A 14,588-nucleotide genomic window follows, 5' to 3' on the forward strand; every position below is an offset into this window, starting at 1 on the left:
ACTCTGTCTTTCCAAGTTTGTGAAATGAACCTGGAGATTGTCGTCCCCACATAGACTGTACTGAGCAGGTAGAATGTCATCAAACTGGTGCAGGATTTCTTGAGGCACTTGGAATCCACACTGCCTTCCACCATACCTTAGGTCAGTCAGAAAAATGAACAAATTCAGTCACTTCTCCAGGTACTATCCTTCAAGGTTACAGCAAAAGCGCAAAGTCAATCTTATAATTAAAAGTCAGTTCTGGAAATTGTGATTTTAAAGAATCTTAATTATGCATATATCTACATTTGTTGTTTTTAGCCAAGATGTGATCCAAAGTTAAAATATGATTGTGTAACATGTTTTTTTGTTTTTTGGGGGGAAAAAAAATATAAAAATAAAACGTATGTGCATGAAGTCAGAGAACAGAACTAATGGCAAAACACAAGTGGCAGCTTTAATTTTTATTCAGCAAAAAGGTGAAAACAAAAAAAAACACACTATTCAATTGCTAAAGTGAGTAACAGTTAGTGTAAATTGTTAAACCTAAATGACATACTGCTTACTTAACTCAAGTGGTTAGGTCAAGAAAGAAAAGAGTGCACATAAGGGATGGACTGTTCCTGAACAATTATATAAATGAACAAAAGGTGGAATAACAGCAAGCTGGACAGGTATCCTGCACATACAATACACTATACTGAGGAAGAAAATTTTAGTAAAACTATGAAATAAAATACATGGACTAAATACATACCTATGAGGTAGGTGATACATGGCTTCTGGTTTACCAGATGGACAACAAGATTGGCGCACAGGTCGGATGATGTGAGTGTTCCAGAGATCTCTGTACTCGTCAAGCTCTTTTTGCAAGACATTGAGGAAGACATATCGTAGAAGGCATTTATGTTCATGACTGCCGTTGAAAAGATGCCTCTCCCTCAGGTCACTGAAGAGTTCAATCCAGAACTGAGTTCTAATGGTGGAATGACAAGGCATATAAAATTTAATAACACAAGTAATTAACTGTAATTGTCCACTTTAAAAAAAGTTGTAATCTTAAGAATATTGAACTGTGCGCAATTTCGTTCAAAGAAAAGCTTATTCACATGTTCTGAAGTGTTTCATCAAGGAAGGCAGGAAAAAAAAAGCAACTTCCCACAAATAACAAAATTTAACAAAATGATTAATCCTTCAGTGATTCCTGCATTTGGCAGCTGAACTTAAGAAAAGTTGTAATATACAGGTCTGTCCATATAAATGTACTATTTTGTTTCTACATGAACACTGAAGCTGTTATCACTTGTTAGATACCACACAGAAATCCAAAAGCTAGTGAAAACATCAGTATTTTTTTTTTTTGGCACACAACGTCGAAGAAATGTCTGAAACGAATGACCTCCTATAACAAATGGATTTCTGTCATGTTGGATCAATGTTCTTATATTACTCCTATTACAGTTCTCAAATTTGAAGAATCCCTTGTTCTTTTATTTATATGACTCCCTACGGGTAAACTATTTGATCTAGATGTTAGTTTGGTACTACGTAGGCACACAAAATTGAATAAATTTTACTCATTTTTAAATAGATCAATCTTTACTGATGCCATTGCCTATAGGATTTATAATAATTTATTAAAATGTTGAATGTCAGTTTGTTTGTTGTTTTTCATAGTGCCTTTTTAGGACTTTTGTGGAATGTGTGAGTTGGATTTTCTTTCTGAGTGTGTCGTTTTAATACAAACAAATGTCACTGGTATACCAAACCATTTATTATAGTTTTTGAAGCAGTCTTGCATCACATGAGAAAAATGTGTAGGTGACTATGTTTTTGTTTGTGTGTTTGTGACTGTAATTTAATATTTGAGTATAAAACCCCACCCACAAAAAAAAGTATATCGCTGACCACGAAACACCTTCAGAACCATTCAATTTTAGTTTCAGAATATATTTTAAAAGCCATGTACCTTTGCTTTCTGAACGAAGACCACCAACTTTCAATCCGTTGATTTGTAGTTGAGGTGCCATACATATGACTGTGGGCTCCTGCAAGTTCATCTCCATGGTCTGATCTTAAAGCACAGTGAATGGCTGCCATTGTGCCATTTTCTGTGCCACAGTCTGTACGAAGGCATGCTGGAAGTTGACCACACCGTGTCACGCACTCCATATAATATTTTGCAATAACACCTGGGTCATTATTTGAGCTGCCACAGTTGAGCCACATAACTTTCCTTGAAAATCCATCGACACATGCACTAATAGCAACACCAAAGGGTTTCAGCTTATCATATCCATCCACATGCCACACTTGATTTGGTCCTTCTGAAAAATATCCTCTTCGAACAAACCGGCGTTTACAGCGACGCTTAACACCATATGGATCTAGTCTTGAGAGTATGTGCATTACATCATTTCTTTTAAGTGTCAGATTATACTTTTGTCGCAGTGTCTGACACATGGATCTGTAACCCAGAAGCTGACCTGAGCCTCTCAGTTCTTGTGTAACAGTGGAAATGACAATGTCAGTGGGAGTAAAGTCAGTCCTTCTAGTCATTCCAGCATCTTTTAGCCTCCTCTTTAATGTTCTCAGACTCATACAAATATTATGCTTGTTTTCAAGAAAGTCCAGGATCACTTCATATGTATGGCCCTCAGAGAAATACTTATTGATGATGTCTGTGACTGAGACTGGGCCTAAGGTTGAAGAGAAAACGTGAAAAGATCATTACGACCGCAGGAATCCACAAATGCACTTAATAAGTGTTTTTAAAAAAATACCACATCTGAAACAACTCTCAATAAACATGACTCAAGTATTTAATCTTCTTGATGTGTGCTTAAATAAAGGCCAGCGAAAGCTCAAAGAACATGGACCAGGATTCAGGACTTAGACCTCTATGCTGACAACTCAAAATGAGCAAAATTAGAGAAGTTAGAAGAATTTCATCACTGTGTACATATGCTCTATTGCTATAGACAAGTCATAAACAATTTTTAAAAAAATATGCCATAGAACCGGTGGTAGGCTTAAACCAGAATACAGTTCTTAGTACCTACCAGTTCATGCCTTTGCGTTTTTGGAATTCTGATTTATCTTTGCATACAGAGTCTTTAACAATACAAAAACCTTAGAATAAGGAAATGAATATAGTACTTTTGGAATGGCACATGAATAATAATCCCCGCCCCCCCCCCAAAAAAGTTTAACACGCACTACTGAAGCTACTGTGGTGTATATCAGTCGTTATGAAGCAATTAAAAGGTGAGCAATAAATACTAGAACTTAGGAAAGTGAAGTGCTTACCATTCTCTATAAAAGGTGCTAAAACTTGAATGTTAGTTCCACAGGACCCACAAAAAACTCCAATTTGCCCCACTAGCTGGATTCCACAATATGGACAATACATTGCCTGATGAAGACACAATGCCAAATTAAAACCTGAACACATTGACTGCAACACTCCTTAATGACTTTGACTTATTAGTATTTGTTCTCGAGTTTAAAAAAGCTTAATTTCTAAGGCTACATTAAACATTATCTTTGTTAGAATTATCTTTGAATGTATATTCCAGATATCTGTAGTATTATTAGAATCATGAGATTAAAACACATTTACCTCTCCTCCACTTCTTTGAAGTGTCTCGCAGTCCCAGCGCACTGGCTAGCATGTTTTGGTTCGTGCAACTGGTCCGTCGGTTTATTGTCTCCCCAGGAACATTTCCGTTGTGTCGTTTCCTGTTTCCGTTGTGTCTTTTCCTATTTCCGTTGTGTCTTTTCCTATTTGCGTTGTGCTTTGTGTGCTTTTGCAGCGTTTTTCTTTTTGCAGCATTTTTTCTTTTTGCAGCGCTTTTCTTTTTGCAGGTGTTTTTCTTTTTGCAGCGCTTTTCTTTTTGCAGCGTTTTTCTTTTTGCAGCATTTTTCTTTTTGCAGGTGTTTTCTGAAGTTGCAGTGCAGCGTTTTTCTTGAAGTTGCAGTGCAGCGTTTTTCTTTTTGCAGCGTTTTCCTTTTTGCAGCATTTTTCTTTTTGCAAGTGTTTTCTGAAGTTGCAGTCCGTTTGGCCTCTCAGGGCCACTGTACCATGGGGAATGAAGGTGTTTATGACAGGAAAATTCTGCGCAACTGGAGGTATGTATGATACTGAGGTATTGTTCTTAGATAAAACATTTCTTGTTTCATTACAAACATTTTTCTTCAACTAGGAATTTTCTGAGGATGAGAGGGCATGAAGACACCATGGAGTGGCAGTTACAGACTATGCAACACAACAAGCAACAGGATTCTAGCAGTTGCGGAGTTTTGCTGTTAAAGGTAACCCTTATTCAAATGATTCCATTTATTGTTAGCTACAATTAGGACTTTACATTATAACAATGAGAAATCTCACAGTTTGCAGAACAGTACCTTGCTTTTGGAGAGGTCAGTGAGGTGTTAACCACTACAGAAGCAGTTGTGCTGGAGCGAATGCAGATAGCTTGCACCCTACTTGAACATCGAGGTAAGTCCAGTAAAGTCCTTATCACATTAGAGTGTGTACTTCCAATTTAAATAGTGCTTTTTAAACAGCACAGTACCCATCTTTAAGTCTAATTAAAAAAATTCAGGGGACTAATTTGCCATGAAGTATTTGTGGAAAAAATTTACTATTATTTTTTAATTAATCAATAATGTTTGATTAAAACCTAACCATGAATGTGTTTCAGGAAACACTGAGGATTACTGCATTGTTTGCTCTATGTTAGATGCTGACGCTGACCGCAGCATGATTGAAATGGTAAAACAAAACAAAAGAAAAACATAAGTCTTAGTATCATTACTTGCTAATCATGTTTAAAATGTTGACTAATAGTATTCACCAAACATAATATGAGCTATATATTTTTCCTTTCCAGGTGCAGTGTGAATCTTGCCAAAGATGGGCACATTTTGCATGTGCAAAATATAAAGACAGCAACCAAGAATATAAATGCAAAAAATGTAAGGAAAACACATTACAACTTCTAATAAAAACAGCTGTCTTTTCCCCTCCATGTCTCTTTGCATTCTTTGTCAACATTAGATGATTGTGTGCTGGAGGCACGTTTTGATAGTGTGATTTGGCCATCTAAACATCCTACCTAAAGAAATCCAAGCAGGAAGCAAGTTTTGATAGAGTGATTTGGCCATCTAAACATCCTACCTAAATGTTAGGTCTAAACTCAGACCCCGCTGTATCCAGGACTTATTCCCATGAAAGAAAAACAAGGCAACAGTGTTCGATCGATTACTTGCGCAAGGGAGGCCTCCTCTGTGTCCAGCACGAAAATGACCCCGATGAGGGCCTCCTCTCGCTGGCTTTTATTGACAAACTTCAAACAATAGTTTACAAAACACCTCCCCTCGCAACCCCCTTTGGTTACAAAGACAAGGCACTGTATGTAAATGTATATACAAGAATGTGGGTGTGTGTGTGTGTGTGTGTGTGTTCTCCTGCTGATCAAAAGGGTCATAAAACATAAAAGCAGGAGAAACATCCTTGGTCCTAAAGAGGGTAGTCTCCCCCACACCCAATGTATGGTTTAACATAGGTAACACAGTGAAACCATACAAAGGGCAGGAAGTTCCACCAAACATCAAAGAGACCTTCAAAAGGATGTTCCTGTGATAAAACACTTCAACCTCGCACCCAGAACCTCGAGAATCTGGGGATGGGAGGAAAGAAAGAATTCCTTTCACAGAGTTAAAACAATGGACAAATGGTAAACATAAAAATGACAAATGTTTAACTATTCACTAACACTAAATAAAACCAAGCAGGAAGCATGTTTTGATAGTGTGATTTGGCCACCTAAACATCCTACCTAAAGAAATCCAAGCAGGAAGCATGTTTTGATAGTGTGATTTGGCCACCTAAACATCCTACCTAAAGAAATCCAAGCAGGAAGCATGTTTTGATAGAGTGATTTGGCCATCTGAACATGCTACCTAAATAAAACCATGCAGGAAGCATGTTTTGATAGAGTGATTTGGCCATCTGAACATGCTACCTAAATAAAACCATGCAGGAAGCATGTTTTGATAGAGTGATTTGGCCATCTGAACATCCTACCTAAATAAATCCAAGCAGGAAGCATGTTTTGATAGAGTGATTTGGCCACCTAAACATCCTACCTAAAGAAATCCAAGCAGGAAGCATGTTTTGATAGAGTGATTTGGCCACCTAAACATCCTACCTAAAGAAATCCAAGCAGGAAGCATGTTTTGATAGAGTGATTTGGCCATCTAAACATCCTACCTAAAGAAATCCAAGCAGGAAGCATGTTTTGATAGTGTGATTTGGCCACCTAAACATCCTACCTAAAGAAATCCAAGCAGGAAGCATGTTTTGATAGAGTGATTTGGCCATCTGAACATGCTACCTAAATAAAACCATGCAGGAAGCATGTTTTGATAGAGTGATTTGGCCATCTGAACATGCTACCTAAATAAAACCATGCAGGAAGCATGTTTTGATAGAGTGATTTGGCCATCTGAACATCCTACCTAAATAAATCCAAGCAGGAAGCATGTTTTGATAGAGTGATTTGGCCACCTAAACATCCTACCTAAAGAAATCCAAGCAGGAAGCATGTTTTGATAGAGTGATTTGGCCATCTAAACATCCTACCTAAAGAAATCCAAGCAGGAAGCATGTGTTGATAGAGTGATTTGGCCACCTAAACATCCTACCTAAATAAAACCAAGCAGGAAGCATGTTTTGATAGAGTGATTTGGCCATCTAAACATCCTACCTAAATAAAACCAAGCAGGAAGCATGTTTTGATAGAGTGATTTGGCCATCTAAACATCCTACCTAAAGAAATCCAAGCAGGAAGCATGTTTTGATAGAGTGATTTGGCCACCTAAACATCCTACCTAAATAAAACCAAGCAGGAAGCATGTTTTGATAGAGTGATTTGGCCATCTAAACATCCTACCTAAATAAAACCAAGCAGGAAGCATGTTTTGATAGTGTGATTTGGCCATCTAAACATCCTACCTAAATAAAACCAAGCAGGAAGCATGTTTTGATAGAGTGATTTGGCCATCTAAACATCCTACCTAAAGAAATCCAAGCAGGAAGCATGTTTTGATAGAGTGATTTGGCCATCTAAACATCCTACCTAAATAAAACCAAGCAGGAAGCATGTTTTGATAGAGTGATTTGGCCACCTAAACATCCTACCTAAAGAAATCCAAGCAGGAAGCATGTTTTGATAGAGTGATTTGGCCACCTAAACATCCTACCTAAATAAAACCAAGCAGGAAGCATGTTTTGATAGAGTGATTTGGCCACCTAAACATCCTACCTAAAGAAATCCAAGCAGGAAGCATGTTTTGATAGAGTGATTTGGCCACCTAAACATCCTACCTAAATAAAACCAAGCAGGAAGCATGTTTTGATAGAGTGATTTGGCCACCTAAACATCCTACCTAAATAAAACCAAGCAGGAAGCATGTTTTGATAGAGTGATTTGGCCATCTAAACATCCTACATAAAGAAATCCAAGCAGGAAGCATGTTTTGATAGAGTGATTTGGCCACCTAAACATCCTACCTAAAGAAATCCAAGCAGGAAGCATGTTTTGATAGAGTGATTTGGCCATCTAAACATCCTACATAAAGAAATCCAAGCAGGAAGCATGTTTTGATAGAGTGATTTGGCCATCTAAACATCCTACCCAAATAAAACCAAGCAGGAAGCATGTTTTGATAGTGTGATTTGGCCATCTAAACATCCTACCTAAAGAAATCCAAGCAGGAAGCATGTTTTGATAGTGTGATTTGGCCATCTAAACATCCTACCTAAAGAAATCCAAGCAGGAAGCATGTTTTGATAGAGTGATTTGGCCACCTAAACATCCTACCTAAAGAAATCCAAGCAGGAAGCATGTTTTGATAGAGTGATTTGGCCACCTAAACATCCTACCTAAATAAAACCAAGCAGGAAGCATGTTTTGATAGAGTGATTTGGCCACCTAAACATCCTACCTAAATAAAACCAAGCAGGAAGCATGTTTTGATAGAGTGATTTGGCCACCTAAACATCCTACCTAAAGAAATCCAAGCAGGAAGCATGTTTTGATAGAGTGATTTGGCCATCTAAACATCCTACCTAAAGAAATCCAAGCAGGAAGCATGTTTTGATAGAGTGATTTGGCCACCTAAACATCCTACCTAAAGAAATCCAAGCAGGAAGCATGTTTTGATAGTGTGATTTGGCCATCTAAACATCCTACCTAAATAAAACCAAGCAGGAAGCATGTTTTGATAGTGTGATTTGGCCATCTAAACATCCTACCCAAATAAAACCAAGCAGGAAGCATGTTTTGATAGTGTGATTTGGCCATCTAAACATCCTACCTAAAGAAATCCAAGCAGGAAGCATGTTTTGATAGTGTGATTTGGCCATCTAAACATCCTACCTAAAGAAATCCAAGCAGGAAGCATGTTTTGATAGAGTGATTTGGCCACCTAAACATCCTACCTAAAGAAATCCAAGCAGGAAGCATGTTTTGATAGAGTGATTTGGCCACCTAAACATCCTACCTAAATAAAACCAAGCAGGAAGCATGTTTTGATAGAGTGATTTGGCCACCTAAACATCCTACCTAAATAAAACCAAGCAGGAAGCATGTTTTGATAGAGTGATTTGGCCACCTAAACATCCTACCTAAAGAAATCCAAGCAGGAAGCATGTTTTGATAGAGTGATTTGGCCATCTAAACATCCTACCTAAAGAAATCCAAGCAGGAAGCATGTTTTGATAGAGTGATTTGGCCATCTAAACATCCTACCTAAAGAAATCCAAGCAGGAAGCATGTTTTGATAGAGTGATTTGGCCATCTAAACATCCTACCTAAAGAAATCCAAGCAGGAAGCATGTTTTGATAGTGTGATTTGGCCATCTAAACATCCTACCTAAATAAAACCAAGCAGGAAGCATGTTTTGATAGTGTGATTTGGCCATCTAAACATCCTACCTAAAGAAATCCAAGCAGGAAGCATGTTTTGATAGAGTGATTTGGCCACCTAAACATCCTACCTAAATAAAACCAAGCAGGAAGCATGTTTTGATAGAGTGATTTGGCCACCTAAACATCCTACCTAAAGAAATCCAAGCAGGAAGCATGTTTTGATAGAGTGATTTGGCCACCTAAACATCCTACCTAAATAAAACCAAGCAGGAAGCATGTTTTGATAGAGTGATTTGGCCACCTAAACATCCTACCTAAAGAAATCCAAGCAGGAAGCATGTTTTGATAGAGTGATTTGGCCACCTAAACATCCTACCTAAATAAAACCAAGCAGGAAGCATGTTTTGATAGAGTGATTTGGCCACCTAAACATCCTACCTAAAGAAATCCAAGCAGGAAGCATGTTTTGATAGAGTGATTTGGCCACCTAAACATCCTACCTAAATAAAACCAAGCAGGAAGCATGTTTTGATAGAGTGATTTGGCCACCTAAACATCCTACCTAAATAAAACCAAGCAGGAAGCATGTTTTGATAGAGTGATTTGGCCATCTAAACATCCTACATAAAGAAATCCAAGCAGGAAGCATGTTTTGATAGAGTGATTTGGCCACCTAAACATCCTACCTAAAGAAATCCAAGCAGGAAGCATGTTTTGATAGAGTGATTTGGCCACCTAAACATCCTACCTAAAGAAATCCAAGCAGGAAGCATGTTTTGATAGTGTGATTTGGCCATCTAAACATCCTACCTAAAGAAATCCAAGCAGGAAGCATGTTTTGATAGTGTGATTTGGCCATCTAAACATCCTACCTAAAGAAATCCAAGCAGGAAGCATGTTTTGATAGTGTGATTTGGCCACCTAAACATCCTACCCAAATAAAACCAAGCAGGAAGCATGTTTTGATAGAGTGATTTGGCCATCTAAACATCCTACCTAAAGAAATCCAAGCAGGAAGCATGTTTTGATAGTGTGATTTGGCCACCTAAACATCCTACCTAAAGAAATCCAAGCAGGAAGCATGTTTTGATAGAGTGATTTGGCCATCTAAACATGCTACCTAAAGAAATCCAAGCAGGAAGCATGTTTTGATAGTGTGATTTGGCCACCTAAACATCCTACCTAAAGAAATCCAAGCAGGAAGCATGTTTTGATAGTGTGATTTGGCCACCTAAACATCCTACCTAAAGAAATCCAAGCAGGAAGCATGTTTTGATAGTGTGATTTGGCCATCTAAACATCCTACCTAAAGAAATCCAAGCAGGAAGCATGTTTTGATAGTGTGATTTGGCCATCTAAACATCCTACCTAAATAAAACCAAGCAGGAAGCATGTTTTGATAGTGTGATTTGGCCACCTAAACATCCTACCTAAAGAAATCCAAGCAGGAAGCATGTTTTGATAGTGTGATTTGGCCATCTAAACATCCTACCTAAAGAAATCCAAGCAGGAAGCATGTTTTGATAGTGTGATTTGGCCATCTAAACATCCTACCTAAAGAAATCCAAGCAGGAAGCATGTTTTGATAGAGTGATTTGGCCATCTAAACATCCTACCTAAATAAAACCAAGCAGGAAGCATGTTTTGATAGTGTGATTTGGCCACCTAAACATCCTACCTAAAGAAATCCAAGCAGGAAGCATGTTTTGATAGAGTGATTTGGCCATCTAAACATCCTACCTAAAGAAATCCAAGCAGGAAGCATGTTTTGATAGTGTGATTTGGCCATCTAAACATCCTACCTAAAGAAATCCAAGCAGGAAGCATGTTTTGATAGTGTGATTTGGCCATCTAAACATCCTACCTAAAGAAATCCAAGCAGGAAGCATGTTTTGATAGTGTGATTTGGCCATCTAAACATCCTACCTAAAGAAATCCAAGCAGGAAGCATGTTTTGATAGAGTGATTTGGCCATCTAAACATCCTACCTAAAGAAATCCAAGCAGGAAGCATGTTTTGATAGTGTGATTTGGCCATCTAAACATCCTACCTAAAGAAATCCAAGCAGGAAGCATGTTTTGATAGTGTGATTTGGCCATCTAAACATCCTACCTAAATAAACCCAAGCAGGAAGCATGTTTTGATAGTGTGATTTGGCCATCTAAACATCCTACCTAAATAAAACCAAGCAGGAAGCATGTTTTGATAGAGTGATTTGGCCACCTAAACATCCTACCTAAATAAATCCAAGCAGGAAGCATGTTTTGATAGAGTGATTTGGCCATCTAAACATCCTACCTAAAGAAATCCAAGCAGGAAGCATGTTTTGATAGTGTGATTTGGCCATCTAAACATCCTACCTAAATAAACCCAAGCAGGAAGCATGTTTTGATAGTGTGATTTGGCCACCTAAACATCCTACCTAAAGAAAACCAAGCAGGAAGCATGTTTTGATAGAGTGATTTGGCCACCTAAACATCCTACCTAAATAAATCCAAGCAGGAAGCATGTTTTGATAGAGTGATTTGGCCATCTAAACATCCTACCTAAAGAAATCCAAGCAGGAAGCATGTTTTGATAGTGTGATTTGGCCACCTAAACATCCTACCTAAAGAAATCCAAGCAGGAAGCATGTTTGATAGTGTGATTTGGCCACCTAAACATCCTACCTAAATAAAACCAAGCAGGAAGCATGTTTTGATAGTGTGATTTGGCCATCTAAACATCCTACCTAAAGAAATCCAAGCAGGAAGCATGTTTTGATAGAGTGATTTGGCCACCTAAACATCCTACCTAAAGAAATCCAAGCAGGAAGCATGTTTTGATAGTGTGATTTGGCCATCTAAACATCCTACCTAAATAAAACCAAGCAGGAAGCATGTTTTGATAGAGTGATTTGGCCACCTAAACATCCTACCTAAAGAAATCCAAGCAGGAAGCATGTTTTGATAGTGTGATTTGGCCACCTAAACATCCTACCTAAATAAATCCAAGCAGGAAGCATGTTTTGATAGAGTGATTTGGCCATCTAAACATCCTACCTAAAGAAATCCAAGCAGGAAGCATGTTTTGATAGTGTGATTTGGCCACCTAAACATCCTACCTAAAGAAATCCAAGCAGGAAGCATGTTTTGATAGTGTGATTTGGCCACCTAAACATCCTACCTAAATAAAACCAAGCAGGAAGCATGTTTTGATAGTGTGATTTGGCCATCTAAACATCCTACCTAAAGAAATCCAAGCAGGAAGCATGTTTTGATAGAGTGATTTGGCCACCTAAACATCCTACCTAAAGAAATCCAAGCAGGAAGCATGTTTTGATAGTGTGATTTGGCCACCTAAACATCCTACCTAAAGAAATCCAAGCAGGAAGCATGTTTTGATAGTGTGATTTGGCCATCTAAACATCCTACCTAAATAAAACCAAGCAGGAAGCATGTTTTGATAGTGTGATTTGGCCATCTAAACATCCTACCTAAATAAAACCAAGCAGGAAGCATGTTTTGATAGTGTGATTTGGCCATCTAAACATCCTACCTAAATAAAACCAAGCAGGAAGCATGTTTTGATAGTGTGATTTGGCCATCTAAACATCCTACCTAAATAAAACCAAGCAGGAAGCATGTTTTGATAGTGTGATTTGGCCATCTAAACATCCTACCTAAAGAAATCCAAGCAGGAAGCATGTTTTGATAGAGTGATTTGGCCACCTAAACATCCTACATAAAGAAATCCAAGCAGGAAGCATGTTTTGATAGTGTGATTTGGCCACCTAAACATCCTACCTAAAGAAATCCAAGCAGGAAGCATGTTTTGATAGTGTGATTTGGCCATCTAAACATCCTACCTAAATAAAACCAAGCAGGAAGCATGTTTTGATAGTGTGATTTGGCCATCTAAACATCCTACCTAAATAAAACCAAGCAGGAAGCATGTTTTGATAGTGTGATTTGGCCACCTAAACATCCTACCTAAATAAAACCAAGCAGGAAGCATGTTTTGATAGTGTGATTTGGCCATCTAAACATCCTACCTAAAGAAATCCAAGCAGGAAGCATGTTTTGATAGAGTGATTTGGCCACCTAAACATCCTACCTAAAGAAATCCAAGCAGGAAGCATGTTTTGATAGTGTGATTTGGCCACCTAAACATCCTACCTAAATAAAACCAAGCAGGAAGCATGTTTTGATAGTGTGATTTGGCCATCTAAACATCCTACCTAAATAAAACCAAGCAGGAAGCATGTTTTGATAGTGTGATTTGGCCACCTAAACATCCTACCTAAATAAAACCAAGCAGGAAGCATGTTTTGATAGTGTGATTTGGCCATCTAAACATCCTACCTAAAGAAATCCAAGCAGGAAGCATGTTTTGATAGAGTGATTTGGCCACCTAAACATCCTACCTAAAGAAATCCAAGCAGGAAGCATGTTTTGATAGTGTGATTTGGCCACCTAAACATCCTACCTAAATAAAACCAAGCAGGAAGCATGTTTTGATAGTGTGATTTGGCCATCTAAACATCCTACCTAAATAAAACCAAGCAGGAAGCATGTTTTGATAGAGTGATTTGGCCATCTAAACATCCTACCTAAATAAAACCAAGCAGGAAGCATGTTTTGATAGTGTGATTTGGCCACCTAAACATCCTACCTAAAGAAATCCAAGCAGGAAGCATGTTTTGATAGTGTGATTTGGCCACCTAAACATCCTACCTAAAGAAATCCAAGCAGGAAGCATGTTTTGATAGTGTGATTTGGCCATCTAAACATCCTACCTAAATAAAACCAAGCAGGAAGCATGTTTTGATAGAGTGATTTGGCCATCTAAACATCCTACCTAGAGCTGGGCGATATACGATTTTTTCATATCACGATATGTTTTTTTCATTTCAGGCGATAACGATATATATCACGATATAAGCCAAATAACTATATTTGTAAGATTTAAATGTGCCGTTGCTCACAAGTAAAATGTGAAATAATTAGCAGCTTGTTTTAATTAAAATATTTATTTCCCATAATAAGTTCAACAGGGCAGATGTACTTAAGGAACATGAGACTTCAGTTTCAGATAAATAAAGGCAAATATTGCAAACTACACAAAAGGCAGCCGCTAAAGCGTTTAAGTTTCAAAATAGAACAAACAAAACAGACCACTAAATTGTCAATTCCACTTAGAAAGAAAATATTAATTCTAAAAATAAATATTAGGTCGTTTTACAGAAGAACAGACAAAATTGACTAACTTTTCTCAATATCAAATAAACTGAGAACTAAAAGGAAATTCTCAATCTCTCCTTGTTGTATAGCTTAGCTTTTCAAACAGTTTTAACAGTTACTTTAGTCTGACAAAAGCCGAATGACGAATTAGCGCTTTCAGTCAGAGATTGAGCATGCACCGCTTTATTGTATTTCCAGACTTGCTTCCGGCACAATTTACAGTGCGCGCTACTCTGTTTTTTGTCTGACTTGAAATAGCCGAAATACCTTCACACTACGGAACTTCTGTGGCCCTTCCGTTCGACAAGCTCTCCCGCATTGGAACCATCATCTGTTTTTTCTTCGGTAACCTTCGCTCACGCTCTCGGTTGATTTTTCTCTAGTCGGCAAACTCCTTTCATTCATTACCCGGGCTGCACGGCTGCAAAAACAAATACACATGTGCGCC

At 38.1% G+C, this 14,588-nt stretch overlaps 1 long non-coding RNA gene across 1 annotated transcript; it reads right to left on the reverse strand.

Moving 5' to 3' along the window:
- Positions 1-2,663: 2,663 nt before the first annotated feature.
- Positions 2,664-3,852, reverse strand: LOC109200447 (uncharacterized). The gene is made up of 3 exons (XR_003220029.1): positions 3,602-3,852; positions 3,289-3,394; positions 2,664-2,678 (listed from the first exon to the last, which is right to left on the reverse strand). It is a non-coding gene; the product is annotated as an uncharacterized LOC109200447 (long non-coding RNA).
- Positions 3,853-14,588: the final 10,736 nt, after the last annotated feature.

Source organism: Oreochromis niloticus, linkage group LG5, assembly GCF_001858045.2.
Source record: "Oreochromis niloticus isolate F11D_XX linkage group LG5, O_niloticus_UMD_NMBU, whole genome shotgun sequence".
NCBI lineage: Eukaryota > Metazoa > Chordata > Actinopteri > Cichliformes > Cichlidae > Oreochromis > Oreochromis niloticus.